Here is a 14,554-nt window from a genome sequence, read left to right on the forward strand (position 1 = left end):
CGTTTAACGAAAGAGCCTTTGCGGTTGTGTGGCATGTAGCTGAAGAGGAAAATTTATTAAAAAAAAGAAGTTACCAAGTGGGAATCCAAAAATAAGGAAGAGGAAAGCATCTGTCTAAATAATGAATTTAGTCGCGCATTTTAAAACGCTGCATGCGGTACTTTATTATTATCTTTCTTTTTCATCTTTTTCATATCTTTATCACAGTGATAGAGTGTATGCTTCGGACATGCCGGCTAGCCGTGCATTGTGGTTGGCGTTAAATTACATATTCAGCTACGTTGCGATCAGTACGTCACTAACATGGAAAGACTCTCGGAAATAAAAGTGAGGTACGTTTCTTTTTGTTCTTTTTTTTGTTTTAAGTTTAAATGAAACTGTCTGAAACATGGTAGTGTTGAACGTTGCAGAATATAAGACGGTGTAATGTGTGTTCTGTGTTAAGGAGGCGTTCGTTTCCAAAATGTAGCTTTGCGAATCTCAGTAAACATTTTTTTAACTTTTTTTTCTCTCTCAGAAAGGGAGAGCGATCAAAGCAAGGTAATCTTCTCTTTTTTTTTTTTTTTGCTTTAGAAAGGTCCAGGAAATAACTACTGCATTAAACGACCACAGCGTGCTCAATAGTACAGAGTACAATAGTACGTAAAATTGTGCATGGCTGCTCATAAGGCAAATTTTCGAGTGATACCCTTCTGCTTCACAACGCTGAATCGCGATTGTGATTCCGACCGCGGCGTCTGCATAGTGATGAGGCGCGATTCAATAACGCTCACATACTTGAATTTGGGGGTTCGTTAAAAAAAATTGTCACAGCATGGTTACCAGTGTACGACACGAATGTTTAAGCGTTAGCTGTGGTGCGGGCTCATTTTCTCTTCTGATGTGGAGCTCACCTAATCGCTTTGGGATCTGGAGACCCTGCTGCCTCCATCACAGTTCAGTATAGAGGATGTTTATAGCATTCTGTTTTAAACTACAAGGCTCCTCTCCGTTGTTCGAGTGATCGGCGGTTTTCTTACCGTACACGGACGCAGCCGGACATGCAACAGCGCGCCGAGCGAGCCACCGCCATCCGGGCTCCCGTGAACGCCCACGACACCACCGGCTCAGGAAGGACAAGGCGAGACGTGACCAGCAAGAGTGTACAACCGAAACTTATTTCGTTCCGAGTTTCGTTTCAGTTCCCTGGAAAAGATTCATTTCCTTTTTCATATCCGGAGCGCGAAAAGGAATTGCGGCTAAAACTGGTTCGATACGGTTTAAGTTCATTTGCAGAACCAACTAGTAATTACAGGAAAACAGTGCAAATGTATTTTGTAGAAAGACTCGACGCTGCTGTTAAGCTGCACTGAAAGATTATGCCTCTTGTTTGTTCTTCAAGCTGCATGTAGTTACGCAATGCTGGAACCTATGTGAAGCGACGCTATATTGAGAGAGAGGGAAAGGAGGATATATTGAGAAAATGCAGCGGTACTCCAGCATCATAATTGCTTCATTGTAAAACAGATAGCCGCTATTGGTCTATGAACCGATAGACCTGAACAATTGGTGTAGATAGGGGCAGTGTGTACCAACGCGTTTTATTTTACGAAAGTGCATTAATTGTTCATTTTAAACCGAATCTTATTGTGTCATAATCCGTGTGTTGCTGGGAAGCAATGAGGGCGGGGCCGTTACAGGCATGGGTAATTTTGCAACGCAAAGTACAGGAATGCAAAATGTTAGACTGAAATAAGTGTGGTAAAACCTAATCAGCTTGCGCAGTCAAGGTGTCTATCACCTAAGCAGCGACCTCGTTTCAAAGGGCATGTCATCAGAAATCATCATCATCAACTCAACATATTCACCTTTCTCACTCCTATCAAATAATTTACTTCGTTGGTTTTACGAAGAGTAAAACAAATTCCACTGTTCCGTATAGCTGCTTTATTAAGGAAGGAGGCCAGACTTAGCAAAACGTGTGACCGAGAACGAAACTGCTAAATTCCGCTCGCTTCTTCTTTTTGGCACAAAAAAAATAATATAGCATAAAGTAAGCGGGGAAGCGGAGCTGTTTTCCGAACGATCGCCACCAGCGCTCGCCTTTCCCGGTGTCGTCTCCATTTCGACCTGGAGTCACGTCACGGCATTGCCGCTCTCTTATAGGAGGCAAGCCCAAGCGGGAAGAAAACCAAGAAGCGACCCGGGCGCATTAACGTCCGGGATGTGACCACGGATGGAGCGCCCAAGTGCCCCCGCGCCTATATCCTCATTCTTTAATCTCTCAGAGAGAAGCTTTTCAGCGCTGGTCGTACTTGGAAGTCCAGCGTTTATGCGTCTCTCTCTCTCTCTCTCTCTCTCTCTCTCTCTCTCTGTCTCTCTCTCTCTCTCTGTCTCTCTCTCTCTCTCTCGGCCCATGAGCGAGGACAGAGGTGGACCCGGGGGCCTGGGAAGCCGCAGTTTGCTTTCACTTGTTTGTGTGCGGAGATGGCGATAATGTGTCCGTGCAGTTGTGGCAAGGTAGCTCGGGCGCTACAGCGCCGGGTGTTGTTGGCATACGGAGAACTGATAACGTTTTCTACGTATACGTATATGTAAAGTCGCCCTAGAAAGTTCACAGGACACTGGATTAAAAAAAAAAGAGAAGCTGCAGGATGTTTTATGAACCTGCACACGCAGCCTGAGTATCGGATTTGCAGCCTGTACGCGGCCGACATGGTGCTGTACTGTTTTACTGGATACTTGCTGAAGCTTTGCTGAAATTCAGCTTTTTATTCGAACCTACATCCTGCAAGCTTTTTTACACTGATTGTTCTTCTACGTGCTCATGTACATTCGTGTCTGTCCATGCGGTGGCAGTTTCTAGCGCAAACGGGAATATATATAACGAGAAAAACAAAATACATGAAGAGAATCAGCGCAAAAGAGGGAGCACTCGAGCGGCAAACACACACACTGAAGGCGACTAATGCTACTCGCCGGACCCGTCTTCTATGCTGTTCCCTTCAAAGATGCTGGCTTACCAAATAGCTTATATCCAGAGGTTAGTGCAAAGAAAGAAGGGACAGGCATAAACTCTTGCTTGTGCTCATTTGAAACGTTTGCTTGATACGTTCATGCACACGCTGTGTATGCCGTGCTCCTCTCCCTACCCCCCTCTTTGTATGTATGGACGCGTGTGTCCGCAAAAGCGCTGCGCCGATTCCTCCAGAACTGCGACTGCAGCATGACTCGCCATTACGGTCACTCGCTTGCTACCGGGTTCGTGCTCCATCTTCGTAGAGCCGCCACGCCTCGCCGCTCACGTCGCCGCGGTACTCCGTCTTCTGATGTCGGAAACTGCCGGTGACACGCCTTTTCCCTTTTTCACCCCTTTCTCTGCTACATTTCATGAAGCAAACGTCGCGCAACTGTGGCAATTTTTTTAGGCAACTATAGAGCGCGAACATTCTAGAGAGGGGAGGGATTATCCCCATGGGGAGCTATCTGTCTGACCTGTTGGAAATGTTAAGCATGAGAGTGTTCACACTGCTGCAGTTCAATTACGAGCCAGAAAAGACGTTCTCAGAATGGTTCTTGACGGCGCTCGTTAAAAGCTAGTGATGACAGTGCTTTTTAATTTAGCTTGAGTGAGGTAAACGATATGAAAGAGGCTTATTTGAAATACAACAAGAAAATCCCGGCCACGGCGGCCGCATTTCGATGGGGGCGAAATGCGAAAACACCCGTGTACTTAGATTTAGGTGCACGTTAAAGAACCCCAGGTGGTCAAAATTTCTGGAGTCCTCCACTACGGCGTGCCTCATAATCAGAAAGTGGTTTTGGAACGTTAAACCCGATAATTTAATTTTTTTAATACAACAAAAGAAAAATGCCGTGCTGCGAGCAAAGGCAGCTCAGCGACAAGATCGTGTAATGTTTCGAACTGTATGGTGTGCCGGTCCCTTAAGTTAGCCTTAGCAAAAACAAACAGCTCGAAGGAAGCGAAAAAAAAAAGAAAAATTCGGGAGACCAAGTTTTTAATAAAAATCAACGCCCATTCTTAAGCAAAGGTGGTTGAACGTGAAGCTTTTCCCCAGTGCAAACTGAATCAAATTCGAAATCCAAAGCCAACGACCACACAAAGAACCCAAGAAACGCTGAGCGACCCGATGCTATGCATATGTGATTTTGATTGCTTCTTGTTTAGGACTGTATTTTTCGAACGTTGAAGTTGAATGAAGACACATTTCGTTAGGTTGCATAACCTTTATCTTAGATCATGTAGCCGTTGATTACACCCATACACTCATACTTTCACGGACCCGACCGTACACTTGCACACTATTTCCTTGTGATCGCCGTGGTAGACGGTGAGAGGCTCTCCCATCGTAACGTGACACAGCCTGCTTGCAAACGGGATATCAATGCAGGAACGGTGTTGCGTCGTGGGTCTCTGTAGCGTCTTTAGTTTCAACGAGTTGCGATCTGGCTTGAAACTCTGGATCCACTTGCCGTGCTCTTTCACCGCATAGATGTCAAGGTCACTGCACACGAGGACCGGCGTACTATGTGGCTTTAAGGTCTTCATCGTTTCTGCCAGGAACGTTTTCGCGTCACAACGAGAAGTGTTCGGTCTGATGTACACGCTGATGATCACAAGAGCGTTTTGACTGCACAAGCGTCTACCACATGGATTCTGCATGCCGTTGCCGATACGCAGGATCGGCCTTAGGGGCATGATCGCGCTCGCGCTTACGTTCGCGTACGGCAGCCTCTTCTTCTCCTGTGTGCTGCACCGGCGGCGTATATACCCATGGTGACGGCCCGGAATGCTTTGCGTGACGCGCGTAGTGTAATGCAGACATATACTGTTCGTCTGGGTAGCGTGGCGTGGCGTTCAACCACCTTTCTCTAAAAAGGGGACTTTGATTTCTTTTTTTTTTTCAGATCCAAAGACGAGCCCGTGTTCACGCGCACTTGCTTTGTCCAATAAGCATTATTATTTTATCGGGTTTTACGTGCCAAAACCACTTTCTGATTATGAGGCACGCCGTAGTGGAGTACTCCGGAAATTTCGACCAGCTGGGGTTCTTTAACGTGCACCTAAATCTAAGCACACGGGTATTTTCGCATTTCGCCCCCATCGAAATGTGGCCGCCGTGGCCGGGATTCGATCCGGCGACCTCGTGCTCAGCAGCCCAACACCATAGCCACTGAGCAACCACGGCGGGTATCCGTTATGCTGGGAAGCTCAGTTAATCACGACAGCGGTGGTGCCATGCCTAGCAGACGCAACTTGCACTTCCAGTGAACTTTGTGCGCGTGCGCTACTCTTGCTGAGCTCGCCGCTTCGCGCCGTTATCAGGCCCTGACCGGCCAGCCAGTCGACGATGGCGCGGTACTGCGAATGTAAACTGTAGTGTTCTACATAGTATTCCTGCAGTGCGGTTTCGGCGCTCACGGACGAATCAGGGAGACATAGAAAGCTTCGCTTTATTATATGAGAATCAACTAACGCGGGTCGAGGGTCAGTCGAGGCGTTCCACGTTAACATATATCCTACCTCGTGTGTTAATTAGAAAAACGTCTATTGCCTGATACGACAAAGAAGTAAACTTTGTAAGTTCTATGACTTGCTGATGCGACTTGCATACCTAGCGTGCATCACCTGCACGTCTTCGTTTGTACATATCTTTCGTGAGTGCAATAAAACGGTTTTGTGTGTGTGCACCGCGTATACATGTTGTCACTTGTTTCGCCTTCTGTTCCCTCGGCATTTTTAACCTTCACCAGCTCGCTTAACTCGGCGTCTTTGACCTTAAACTTGCACGCACAATGGAGAAAACCTGCAAAAGCTCTGCTAAAACGCACGTGGAGATTTGGGAAGGAAAAAAGAAAACAAAATTTCTAATGATCGCATGCAATGTCGCACATTAAATGTGGTACAGCCTGTATTGCATGGCAAGCGTTTAGTGGCCAGCTTGAACTTGGTGCTAAGCGAAGAATCCTAAACAAATTGGAATGCCGGCTTCGATTGCAGAATTGGAGTGTGTGTGGTTAAGTAATTAATTATATATGTGATTATCAAGTGAGTTAGCCCGGTTTAACAAGTACACTGTCGCAAGACAACTCAGGCCCTATATATGAGAGGCGCAGTAGCGGGAAGCTACGGCTAAATCATGAGCTACTCCGGTTCCATAATGCGCAAATAAAACGCGCCGCCCACCAAGCCATGAAGGCATTTTGTCTTTCTTGAGGGTGACTGGCCTATACGAACGCCTTTGACCCGCTCAGGCCTTCCGCGTGTGTTCGCGAGCTCACCGCGGCTTTCCTCCCCCTCCCTATCTTATCTTTCTATTCCCTCTTTCCCGTCCCCCAGAGAAGGATAGCCAACCAGACGCACTCCTGGTTAACAACCCTGCCTTCTCTCTTCATTTCCTCCTGCTCCTCCGCGTGAATCGGAATATACGGCACCTCGACAACAAACCCGGGATGCCACGAATACCTCAATCAAAATTTTGTTATATGCAGTTTATAGGCGTAAATGTTACGCTGTTGGGTAAGTTGTCTCAGCCTTAAAGATCAAATTAGGTTAAGATAAGTAATTGCGCAAACTGTCGTCGAAGCGTTAAAAATTTCGGTAAAATCAAAGCAAATTGATGATATAGCAGTCAGCACACTGGGTGCGAACAAATCATGTAACAAAACGGCAGCTGTTTCTTTTCTCTTTTCTTTTTTTGCGCAAATGTTTCTGCTCGAGTGGAATTAGTCTCATAAAAACTAAGGAACCTGCTTCTATTGACAACAACAAGAAAACGTCCTTTACAAAAGATCCGAAGTGCCTTTACAAATATACATACGGAAACCAAGTAGCCGGATACCAATGAAGAAATTGTTGCGGAAACACATTTTGGATGTGCGAAAATTTTTCCCCGCCGAAGCAGCTTGCTTTGCCTAATATTAACAAGTAAGAGCAGTTGATAGCGCGCTACGGAAGTTTTAAACTATTCTCTTATCACGGCCGTAATCGCCATCGTTTTTCCGGTCTGCTAACTATCCTTGCATTTGAAGAAACGTTTAACATACGAGCACGACCGACATTCCGACAAAACAAAACGCAAACGAAAAGCAGTTACTGAAACCGCGTTCATTCGCTGGATCCGTACTCTTCGGTTTCCCGAAGTGCACGTTGCCACGTGCCGATAGATTGTAACAATGTAAATGTGGAGCTGTTTGGTATTGTTACACGATATAAAGAGTGACGCGACTGTCTCTTTATACCGAGAAACAAGAAAAAAGTCAGTCCATGGCTTCCTTTCCCGAGATAGAATCAGTCCTTCGCAGCGTACATCGTAAGGGCACCGCTTCCCATCCCAAACTATGTCGCCACTCTGTACTAAAACGATGTGGTAAAACGGGGATAACCATCAGATTTCGACGGAGATCGGAGGAAGTGTTTCGCAAGCGCGTCGTTGCAGAACGTCTTTTCCGCACATCGAACACGTAGGACGAGAGTCGTTTCGTCGAGAGAAAAGCTGTACGGGGGAGGGTTACATGCTGCCTTCCTATTTCCATCTATTCCAACCCACGCCACTTGCATTACGTGATTTCTGCGTGCAATGGCGTTCGTCTCCCCACCTTTCCCCAAGTGGGACGCTTTCTGTACCGGTCGTTCGATCATGTGTGCCATCGACTCGCGAGAGAACGGTGGGAACGATGTCTCCTGACGACGTTGCGTCGAGCAAGCGCCGACGAGGTGCACTATACTGCAATACATGGCACGATCGCCTCGTGATGAAAGTTCCTGCGCTCACATCTCTGCGCTCCCGTGCCAGTTGCTCCGCATCGTTACAAATGAATCGTACGGACTGTCGACTCTCGAAGCTACCGTAAAGGCGGAGCGGAGTTGCGTAAGTATGCACGACGATGATGGCACTGCGTGATTCGATCGCAGGCTGAAACCCTTGCTGTATAGCACGGGCCTTGATCCGACAGCTACGTGCCCCCTTGTAGCCCGGATGAAAGGTAATTAGGGAGACACGGCCGTATACGTCGTCTGCAGCTGTAAGCAGATGGGCACGGACATTATTGCTTCGGCGTAAGGCCTAAATTTTTAAACACAGCAAAAGGCGGAACGTTGTATAGGATGCCTCAGTTCCCTTCGAAGGTGCCTGACGCTTACCTCAACTACAATGGCCGGTGATAATCAATCCAACGTAAGTCAGCTCCGACGGAGACTTTGTATAAAATGAAACTTATGGCCAAGCTCCGTACTTCTGTCTTGTTAGCGTCTTCCTTTCGCTCACTGTTTCTCGACGTTTAGTGGCGCTTTGTGTAGACGTAAACATGCTAAAACAGCACGTCTTAATTACGTGCCTTGTTTCTGCTGCGCTGAGATATGTAAAAGCGGGCATCGACTAAGTAACTAAGGTTATCAATTTTCATTCTGCAGAGTGTTAGACAACTACTTTCGCGAATATAGATTTCTTGTCGGGATGACTTGAAGCCTTATTTCGCGTCAGCGGCTACAAGTTCAAATTCGAAAATGTCATGTTTCGGCGATGTTTTTCCCCTTGGCAGATACTCGGTAGACCAACGTTTATCTCTTTGTAAGTTACCTAAATGAAGAGGAAGCAGAGTTAATAGTGTGAAGCTTTCTTCCACTACCGTCTTGCAGTTTGATTCAAGCAGAACTTTTTTGGGCGCTAGTTGGTGCATGTTACTGGAGTACTAAAGCGCCAAACAGACGACATAAGAAGAGGCACAGACGAGCGTTAGTAAGCGCTCTTTTTTGTCTCTTCTTGTGTCGTCTGTTTGGCCCTTTAGTACTTCAGTAGTTGCAGTTTGACGATTCCGCCACATGGCAGAGCCACGTCATACGCGCGAGGGCACTTATTGTAATAGAAGAAGAAATTATGGAATGAATATACCATATGTTCACACAGCAGGTAAACTCGGACTGAATTTCTTTTGTGCTACATTAAGCGACACGTTCTAGCCATTCACCAAAAAATGAACATGTTTAGCAACAACACAATGCAAAGAGCCAGGTGCTTATCTGGTTTATATCGTCTGTTCCTCTACGAAAATAAAATCAACCTTAACTAAACACCTAGAATACTCGAAACAATCGATTTATCTTCGCAGAAAAAAAAGGGAGCGCACGCCAGTCAAAAGATAAAGGAAAAAATAGACAGCGTCACTTGTTTCAAAGACACTCGTTGTAGCAACTAAAACGCGAGGTAAAAAAAAAAAATCGCGCTTGAAGCAGAACCAAATAAGAGGTAACAAATTTGGCACGAGGAGAGATATATGTATGTTCATAAGCGCGTAGCCACGATCCACTGTACGCCTACAAGGAGAGCGTAATGATGTAAAAAGCCGGCCGGCGTGCGCCATCAGGAACGGGGAGTAAATTAAATTTTGCGCAACTCTCCTCGCGTGTCAGCGACGTGCGAAAACGAATGCCTGGTTCTTTCGGCCGCTTAACGAAGTCGTACGCACGCACGCACGAGATTGGCAGACAAGGTAGCAGCGCCCCTTGTGACAGGCAAGACCCTCGAGGCTGGCGCATACGTGCTGTTCCGAAAAGGGGGCCAGAGTTAAGCACCAGACGCGGAACAATGGCCATGCTCATAGGGGCCACCGAAACGAATACGGCAAAAGAATAAGCTCATGGAGGCCTAGCCAAATATTATACACGAGATATTAGACCAATTCACAAGGTTTTCTTTTTCTATCAAAGCAAGGGCGCTCTTGTTTAACTTACGAGAGGCGACATGGTGCGCACATAAAATGTATAGCTGTCCGCTGTCAAAGTTAAGCAGCACCGTCAGTTAAAGGTTCCTGAATGACACAGTTAAAATATTGGCACACAGGGCTTTTCCGAATGAAAGCGAGCTTTAACATTAGCGCAAGCTTGTTGCACAAGGACAGTTAATATAGAAACAAAGAAACATGTGGCGACGTATACAGCAGGTCTGTGTACACCGAGAGCAATTGCCTCCGATGTTCCTGATCTTTTTGTGTCCACAGTCGAAGTAAGTTAGTTGTTTGTTAACAAAATAGGAATTTCATTACCTTCGAAATTGATTAAAAATCGGCTTGGCATACTTTCGGCAATTTTTCCGGCGCGAAAGGCTATAAAAAATGGAAGCCATGCTGCCAAATTACTTATTCCACTGGATTTCACTGTCTCCTTAATGAGCAGTGCCTGTCCTCTGACGAAGAAATATGGAGATTTCTTTTTTTTCTTGAGTAAGGTACTATAGTCTAGGCTGACTTACTGTTCCCATGTGCATGTCCTCTTTAGCTTAAGCAACAACAGACGTGAGGCCTTGTGAGGCCTAACAAGAAGTCAGGCAACAATGTAGAGGACGGACATTGGCCGGTGCGCACAATGCATGCTATTGTTTTACTCGGTTGCGTAGCCTTCACGGCGGCGTTTTGTTCTCGCCTGCACCTTTCCTAAGGAGCACTAAATTTACGTTCTCAGGAGAAAGAAGCTTTTTGTCGCGTACATGTTAGATATGTTTTTACAACGTCTTACGATTTCCTACAAGACTAAGCGTACATGGTCTGACAATTTTTTCACTTCTGTATTTTTTTCCTTAAAACATAAATTTTTTTTAGTTCCTCATTGTTGATTTTGCGCAAACTGACGCTGTAAGTGACATCTTAGTTAGCTCTAAGATAATTCTTAACCGGCCTCTAGTCGATGGTATATATTCCTCGGCTTCACCGATCTTCGTACGAAGACATGGGGCCTTAAGAAAACATTTCTCCACCATCAGGTCATTTTAAAAATAAAGGTCATTCCGCCTCCTCGGTGATTCCTAAAACAAAGAGTTACATTGAGAAACACACCTTCATACAAGTACATCTGAGAAATAGCGTGGCTCACCTGGCTGGATAAGTTTAGCTAAGGATCTGTCGTGGTGTATAATTGAAGCGCAGTGACTACTTCAGCTGCGGTCAATTTTCTTTAGTCAACGTCGTGTATCGATTAGAGGAACATTCCAGAATTATGGCTGTGCGAAGTCTATAAACAATATGGTTGGAGGTTAACCAAGCTGGCGTTTTTCTTTGATACCCGATACAACACGAACTGGGGCAAAATAATGGTTGGAAAGTCAGAAGGAGAAAACTAACACCATGCACGCATGCGTAGGTCTGCGGCACTTCTAGATGCGGTACTTGAGTCTCGTTCACGCCAGAAACTGCAGAAACATTCACAAAACTAGCACACATCAAAGAAGAATGCTTTCGAGATTCACTCAGCCCTTCCTCCCATAAAAATTGTTTGATATTCAAGTTTCAAACTTTCGAAACAGTTTATCATTTTGCTGTAGGGGACTTTCTTTTTATGTTCAATCCTCCTTTTGTCGTTGTACTTCATTCTCTTTCATTCAGGCGTGCTGGGATTCTACGAATTTTCGTTGTTAGCTTTTACTGGATTGAACATTTCAACCCTTTTTCCTGACGCAGTGTTCGCGAGCTTTTTCTGCGTGCTCAAGCGTAACCGATGGCGAGTAAGGTACTTGGAACGAACAATCGCACACCTTGCGTGAAAAAAAAAAAAGTATGCTTTGCTTTGAATCCCTCCGCGATCCCATAGGGAAAAAAATACGCCATACAGAGAGATACGAACAAATAGAAACGATATGGAGGTATGAAAATAAAGCTGGTTTATCTTATCGTAAAAAAAATGGTTTGAGAGTTCGGATTGCAGCTCAGGGCAACCTTCTTTCTTTCCCCATTGTTTTCATTTTTTTTTCTCTCATCCCTTTGGTACTTCACGTCCTGCAGAGTTTTAAAACTTTCTAGACTTGTCGTCATCGTAACATGTGGTTCCACGTTTACTTAGTTTGGGACACGTTAGTCATTTCACAAGTCAAAAAAAAAAAGAAAGAAGGCCACAGCGCACCAGTCGTTCGTTTCTCGTGCTCTGGTTACCCCGTTCGCTGTGTTTTAAGGGCAGGCAAGCGGTAGTAGGCAGCAGACGATCACGGAAGCTGAACAGGCCTTCAGGCGCCAAACGAGTGCTAACTTGAAGAAGGCAGTAAAGAAGAAAGCAAGGAGCAAGTAGGTTTTAAGACTCGCCTGCGAAGGCCAGCTCTGCCTCGAATGTATTTCGCGTGCACGTGACCCACAGTTCGCGCCTACACGTACTTTGGAGCGCAACTCGCGCAAAACACGTTGCCGTTGACTTCTGCGCGAGTTTCGATTTCCAAGAAGCAGGAAGGAACACACGGCCCAGGCACTAGACCGTGCGGTGGCCACGTAGACGTAAGAGCTTTTTTTTCTCCTTCTTTCTTTTCTTTTTTAAAACTCCTTTGCGCGCGCCATTGGCGCAGGCGAGCGTCTACGAACATGTTTTTGAGCAGACATAAACGCGGAAATGTTTGGCAAAAGTAGTAATAGGTCTGAGATGAACTCGGAGAGCGGTTCTCTCTCGCTTTTCGACCTTGCTTCATGCAACCTTTACTTCCCTTTGCTGCGTAGGCGCCAAAAGCGAAAAATAAAAAGAAAGAAAGGAAAATGAAAGTTCAAGTAGATGTGTTGGGTGATTACACAATATTCACGGCCCAACGCCACCCTACGAAAATAGGGAACGCAATTTTCTTACGTAGTACGGCTATACTCACTAAAGGTAGTATTATATGTATGTCTTCTACTTTCTCGGGAATCGTTCAAATCACGAAAAAAAAGTAGCGAATAACTCGACGCTTACTTAAGATTCATGACTTCCATCCTGGGGAATTTCGTAACGTTTCTCTGAGGCCTGCATGGCTTGCAAAAAAAAAAAACGAAGATTGTAAAACCACGGAAAGCACTTTAAAGATTCAAACAAGAGTATCTCGTATTGCTTCCTATCTTTTCGGTTGCCATATATAAGCGAGGGCACGGCAACTGGCTGACGAACAAGATGCCTAAACCACTGCTACTGCTTTTGCAGGTATTGCCGTGGATTTTCACCACCACAACAACGAAGAATGGACTACTGACTTTCTTCCAAGTGCCTCGTGGCAATGATACCGTGGGCTGCACTATCTTCGATCATCGTTCCGCAAGTGTGACGTCATCACTCGGCACTGTACTTAAGGAGCCTCGATGCGACATCCGCTTCAGAGGGCACGGCAGCTGGCTGACGAACAAGATGCCTAGACCACTGCTACTGCTTTTGCAGGCAAGCGCTATGGACAATATAGTCTTTTATCCTAGCGACAACCGCTTTTTGATAGTCTTGCCGTGCCCTCGCAAGTGTTGTGATATTTTGTATGACTTCTGGTCAATGCTTCTCTTGTTGCTTATGGCGGGAGATGTTTAGGAGAATCCAGGACCAAAGGTAAATGAAATGCTAGAAGAAATTATTCGGAATCAGACTGTGTTCGCTCGTAAGATGGATAACATAAAAAGTGAAATTGTCATACTGAGCGCAAAGACAGACAGGATACAGAGCCTCTTGGATGCAGTTCATACAATGAACAGCAGAATTGGGAATTTAGAAAGTATAGTTCTACAACAGGCTGCAAAGATAGTGTTGCGTTTCGCCTGCGACACGTGGTTTTGCCGGCGCGACTGCGGCGGGGCGGCAGACATTTTGGCCCGATCGTCGTCGCCGCAACACTCATCGCCAGGTGTTTCCAGGCGCGTCTGCGGCGATGCGACCGCCTAGGGATCCTCCTCGCATTCCAGTCATTGTGCCCGAAACAGGCGATGCCAAAGCAGGGATCTCATTCCAGTTATTGGGCCCGAAACAGGCGATGCCAAAGCAGGGATCTCGTTCCAGTCATTGTGCCCGAAACAGGCGATGCCAAAGCAGGGATCTCATTCCAGTTATTGGGCCCGAAACAGGCGATGCCAAAGCAGGGATCTCGTTCCAGTCATTGTGTCCGACCGGCAGCGCCACGACAGGGTGCTACGAGATCGTGCGCAGCGCCACGACAGGGTGCTACGAGATCGTGCGCAGCGCCACGACAGTGTGCGTCACCATTAGCCCATTGTACATTCACGTGCTCGTCTTTTGAGGGGTTCCTTCTTGCCCTCAACTGCGAGAGTATAAAAACAGCTGCCCCCGGACGCCAAAAGGAGGGCTCCGATTTCTTCTGTTGAGTGAAGTGCTCTCCCGTCTCTCTACTTCGGTCAACCTGACCGCCAACTCTTTGCGATGTTAAAATAAACAAGTTGTTTCGTTGTTACCAGTCGACTCATGCTTTGCCGGGACCTTCGGATGCTTCCAGTTGTACCCCAGGCCGCCAGGCCAACGCTACCCTTGGGGCTTGCGACCCAGGTACAACCACGGGCGTCAGCGCCGAGTTCCCAACAGATTGTACAAGCAGTCAGATCCAAACATCTGGTTGGCAGCGGTGAGATCGCCTACGACTTCAAACAACGGTCTGCCAGCGGCGAGATCGCGACAACGGAGGCCAGCAGCAAAGAGATGCAGTTGACAGTATGCTGAGCAGCTCAACGACGATCCGGGAGCAGTGCAACGAGCCCTGTGTGACGACTGGTTGCCTGCAGCGGAACGACTGCGCGGAATTCCTGCCTGCGAGGTTTGGTGAGTGCGGGACTTTCTTCTTCTGAGCTT

Source organism: Dermacentor variabilis, chromosome 2, assembly GCF_050947875.1.
Source record: "Dermacentor variabilis isolate Ectoservices chromosome 2, ASM5094787v1, whole genome shotgun sequence".
Taxonomy (NCBI): domain Eukaryota; kingdom Metazoa; phylum Arthropoda; class Arachnida; order Ixodida; family Ixodidae; genus Dermacentor; species Dermacentor variabilis.